Genomic DNA, 6,000 nt, shown 5'->3' with positions numbered 1-6,000 from the left:
TATGAGTGAAATCATACGATATTTGTCTTTCTGTGTCTACCTTATCCCATTTAACACAATCTCCTCCAGAGTCATCCATATTGTTGCAAACCACAGGACTTCCTTCTTTCTATGGTTGAATTCGTATTGTATTCAGTTATGTGTATAAACACATTTTATTTATTCATGTATCTGTTTCTGGACACTTAGGTTGATTCTGTATCTTGGCTATTGTGAGTAACACTGCAATAAACATGGGAGTGCAGATAGTTCCTTGACATCTTGATTAGATTTTTAAACATATGCTCAGTAGTGGGATTACTAGCTATGACGTTCAATATTTTACTTTTTGAGAAACCTTCATACTATTTTCATTATGGCTATAATAATTTACATTCCCACCAACAGTGTATAATAGTTTACTTTTCTCTATATTCTTGCCAACATTTGTTGTTTTTTGTTTGTTTGTTTGTTTTTCTGGGGGTGGGTGATCTTTTTGATAACAGCCATTCTAACTGGAGTGAGATATTATCTCAGTGTAATTTTTATTTGCATTTCCCTGATGGTTAGTGATGTCAAGTACATTTTCATATGCTTGTTGGCTATTTGTGTGTCTTCTTTGAGAAATGTCTATATATGAATTTTGCCCATTTTAAAGCTGGATTATTGGGATTTTTGCTATTCAACTGTTTGAGGTTCTTTTTCTTATTTTTTTTTAGATGAAATCTTGCTCTGTTGCTGAGGCTGGAGCGCAGTGGCATGATCTCAACTCACTGCAACCTTCATCTCCCGGGTTCAAGTGATTCTCTTGCCTCGGCTTCCCAAGTAGGTGACATTACAGGTGCACGCCACCATGCCCAGATAATTTTTGTAGTTTTTAATAGAGATGGGATTTCACTATATTGGCAGGCTGGTCTTGAACTCCTGGCCTCAAGTGATCTGCCCACCTTGGCGTCCCAAATTGCTGGGATGACAAGCATGAACTTCTGTACTGGCCTGTTTGAGGTTTTTATGATTCTGGATATTAACCACTTGTCAGATATATAATTTGCAGATTTTTCTCCTATTCTGTATGTTGTCTCTTCACTCTGTGGATTCTTTCCTTTGCTGTGCAGAAGCTTATTAGTTTGATATAATCTCATGTATCATCTATTTTTGCTTTTGTTGCTTGTGCTTTTGAGGCTTATCTAAAAAAAACAAAACAAAACAAAAAACAGTGCCCAAACCAATGTCATAGAGCTTTTCCCCTATGAATTCTTCTAGTAGTTTTATAGTTTTAGGTCTTACATTTAATTATTTCATCCATATTGAGTCAATTTTTGCATTTGGTGAATGATTAGGGTCTAATTTCCCTTTTTTGCACAAGGAAATCCAGTTCTTCCAACAACATTTATTGAAGAGACTGTTCATTGTATATTTTGGCACTTTTATTGAATATCAGTTGACTGTAAATTAATGAGTCAATTTGTGTGTTATCAATTCTGTTCCATTGGTCTATGTGTCTGGTTTAAGGAAAAATCAAATTGTCTGTTTATAACTCTATATCCAACAAAATTTCTTTACAAAATGAAGGCGAAATAAAGTAATCATCAGACAGACAAAGTTTGAAGGAATTTGTTTTGTGAAGATCTACACTACGAGAAATGCTAAGAATCTTTTCTTCATGATACCCATCTAAACTTAAAGAATGAACAAGGAACTGTCAAAAAGAAGACTGAGGCAGGGCACAGTGGCTCATGCCTGTAATGCCAACACTTTGGGAGGCCGAGGTGGGTGGATCACAAGGTCAAGAGATGGAGACCATCCTGGCCAACATGGTGAAACCCTGTCTCTACTAAAAAATACAAAAATTAGCTGGGCATGGTTGTGCATGTGTGTAGTCCCAGCTACTCAAGAGGCTGAGGCAGGAGAATTGCTTGAACCCGGGAGGCGAAGGTTGCAGTGAGCTGAGATCATGCCGCTGCACTCCAGCCTGGCACGTGGTGACAGAGCCAGACTCTGTCTCAAAAAAAAGAAAAAAAAAAAAAAACACTGAGTACCCAGATATGAGTATAGAAACCCCATATGCCTTTCTTTCTACTTGTCTATTATGCAAAACTTCTCATAGGATGCTGGTGAGTAGTGATTTAGAGATAGTCCTCAACTGCCCTGCACCCACTGTACAAGATCATCCAGGTGAACAGAGTGTTGGGACCCAAGACGTCATTTCTACAACCTGTTACTGTAATGAAGACGGCCACTTTGCGTACTTCACTTCTGCTTTGGATGTTGCCACTTGCGTTTCCTTTTCATCAAGTGGTCAGGTGCTAGTCGTTGCCCAGGGAATTCCTAGTTCTCTAGGCTTTTCCTGAAGATAGCTGAAATGGGTTCCTAGTCACCAATGCCTTTAATCAGAATTCCTCATATGGCAACCCAGTTTTCACTATATGCTAAAATATATCCCTTCAGAATCTTAGTGTTGCATCTAGCCTGCTTTTCCTTCAAGACTTTCCAAAATATCATGTTCTCTGTGATGACTTCCTGTTTCTTTATCTCCGTAGCTTTTATTACCTTTTAGCATGTACTACAATGTGCTGATTATATTTATTGTCTCTCTCCCCGTACTAGAATTGGAGCTCTAGAAGGGCTGAGATTTTTGCTGGTATGCTTCAGTGCTGTATTTTCAGAACCTAGAGGACTATTTGTTATATAGTAAGTGTTCAATACATTTTGTTGAATTAATGACAGTGTATACAATGTACACACAATTATGTTTATATTAGTTTAATATATTTGATTTAATATGCTGTACATACATTACATACAAATACGTATATAATTAAAATTAAACACATACATGCACACACACTCACACAAACACACACGTATATATAATACAGGTAGTCCTCATTTTGCACACTAGTGTGTTGACTGCAACTCATGCATATCAAAACAGTGTTTTGCTTTGCAGAAGATCTCGGCTACCACAGAATTGTGCAAAGTAAGCTACATTTTTCCTATGTGGGTAAATATCCATTTATGTTGTTTTGTTTAAAGAAGGGCTTTATATACAAGATAGGTAGATGATAGATACATACATATATAGATATCTTCATATGTATATATGTAATCTTTTGAATGATAACTGGCTATTTAAAAGGAATAGCGACATATTGTGGGGTTTTAAAGCAAATATAGATGTAAAATGAATGAGAATGAGAACACAACAGTTGTGAGAAGTTTAACAGAGATTATACATTGCAAAACTCTTATTAATGAAGTAGATAGTATTTTTGAGCTAGACAGTGCTAAGTTAAAGATGCATATTATTTGATGTGTAGACTAACCATTGAAAAAACAAAGAAGATATAAACCAAAACCCAATGCAGAAGATAAAATAGAATACTAAAATACTTAATTAGTCATAAATGTGAAACAAATGATAGCATACAGATGAAAGAAGTACCAATATAGTCAACTTATACGCTACCAGCAATTACATTAAATGTTCCATGAAAAAAGGCAGACATTATTAAAACAGATTTAAAGTTTATAACTTCAGTGTGATGATTAAATTTATGTGTGAATTTAACTGGGCAATGTAGTGCCCAGATATTTGGTCAAGTATTATTTTGTGTGTTTTTATGAGGATATTTCAGATGCAATTAACATTTGAGTTGGTGGACTGAGTAAAACAGATTACCCTTAATAATGTAGATGGGCCTCACCTAACCAGTTGAAGGCCTGAATAAAACAAAAAGGCTGATCCTTCCTCAAGTAAGAGAGAATTCTTTCTGCCTAATGTCCTTTCAACTGGGACATTGGGTTTTTTTCCTGTCTTTGGATTTGAACGGAAACATTGACTTTTATATGGTTATGAGCCCGCCAGCCTTTGGACTAGAACTATACCTTCAGCGTTCCAAGTTCTTAAGTGTTTGGGCACATACTAGAGCTAAACCAGGGGCTGTCCTAAATCTCCAGCTTGCTGACTCACATGGCATAGATTTTAGAACTTGCCAGCCTCCATAACCATAGGAGCCAATTCCTTATAATTTCTTTCTCTCCTTTTCTTCCTGTATATATATATATATAGACTTGGGCAGGTTGATAGTTAAAGGGATGCAAATAAACAGAGTACATAATCATGAAGCTTCAGGAAGCTGGTGTGGCTCTGCTAGTATTAGACACAGTACACTTCAAAACAAGGAGTATGAACAGAGCTAAAGGAGATATTTTGTAAGAATGAAGAATCAATTCATTAAAAAATATAATCATACATGTAATGTGCATGACCTAATAAAAGAGATAGCACTGGGCTGGGAGCGGTGGCTCATGCCTGTAATCCCAGCACTTTGGAAGGCCCAGGAGGGTGGATCACGAGGTCAAAAGATTGAGACCATCCTGGTCAACATGGTGAAACCCCATCTCTACTAAAATACAAAAAATTAGCTGGGCATGGTGGTGCGTGCCTGTAATCCCAGCTACTCAGAAGGCTGAGGCAGGAGAATTGCCTGAACCCAGGAGGCGGAGGTTGTGGTGAGCCGAGATCGCGCCATTGCACTTCAGCCTGGGTAACAAGAGCGAAACTCCGTCTCAAAAAAAAAAAAAAAAAAAAAAAAAAAACCAGATAGCACTATATTAAATTACATTGCCAAACTAAGCGGGGGAAATGGACAAGTCTACAACCATATTTGGAAATGTTAACGTACTTCTTTGAGTGATTGATACAATGACTAGATTTAAAAACATCAATAAACATGCTGAAGATGTGAACAATATGTTCAACCAGTTAGAGCTAAGCAGCATTTATAGATATATTTAACAACAGCAGAATGCATTTTCTTTTCAAGTGTACACAGAATATTTTAAACAGACTCAATGCTGGACATCAAACCAAGTTCTAATATAACAATGACTCAAGCCAAACTACGCATATTCCTTTATCACAATGCATTATACTATTAAAGTTTGTGTAAAACATCCTAATGTTTGGAAATTAAACCACAAAATAAACAAAACAACCCATGAGTCAAAGAAGAAATTACAATAAAAATTGTAATGTATTTTGAAATAAATGATAAAAAATAAACCAAAATGTATAAGATGCTGCTATAATAGGACTGAGGGATACATTTATAGCTTTAAATATCTGTACTACAAAAGAGAATATATTTAAAATCAATGACATAAGCTTATATTTAGAGAATACAAAAAAAACCAGAATATAACAAAAAGAAAGTGGAAAAATGTACAGAATAGAAATAAATATCTGAAATAGAAAACAGAGAAAATTGCACAAGTTAACAGTTGATTCTTTGAAAAGAGTAAAAAACATGGTAACTCCTAGTATTACTAGTTTTAAAAAGTTAAGAAAACATGAGAGGGAGAAAAAAATCACTCATATCACATATTTCATAGATATTAAAGGAAGATTGTGCTATCCCCCTTTTAATAAAGGGAAATTGTTAACAATTAGATCTTAAACCATTAATAAAGGAAAACCGATAACTTTTTAGTTAATAAAGTTGATAGCTTTGATGAAATTGGGAAAAAGAGTTCTTAAAAGCAGAATTTATCCAAACTATCCACTAAGGAAATAAAGAAACTAACTAATGAGATTTTCGTTAAAATCAATAAGAAAAAGACAACTCAATTAAAAAGTGGGCAACAGAATAAAATATTCAAAAAAGGTGTACAAGTGGCCTCTAAGTACATTAGGAAGTTCTCATAATTAGCCATTATAAGATAAATATAAAAACCACAATGATAATATGTATCTGATAAAAGACCAGTATCCAAAATATATAAAAATTCTCTTAAAAATCAACAATAAAATAACAACTCAATTATAAAATGAGGTAAATACCTGAACAAACACCTCACCAAAGAAGATATATATTGATATGTATGATACTGATATCAACATCATGTGTCTATGTGTGTATACATACACACTCACGCGCTCAATATCATGTGTCATCATGGAATTGCAAATTAAAGCAACAAGATACCACTCACTATGCACCAATGAGAATGGTTAAA

This window comes from Sapajus apella, unplaced genomic scaffold, assembly GCF_009761245.1.
Source record: "Sapajus apella isolate SASKATOON/1434 unplaced genomic scaffold, GSC_monkey_1.0 scaffold113, whole genome shotgun sequence".
NCBI lineage: Eukaryota > Metazoa > Chordata > Mammalia > Primates > Cebidae > Sapajus > Sapajus apella.
This window is presented reverse-complemented; position numbering follows the sequence as displayed.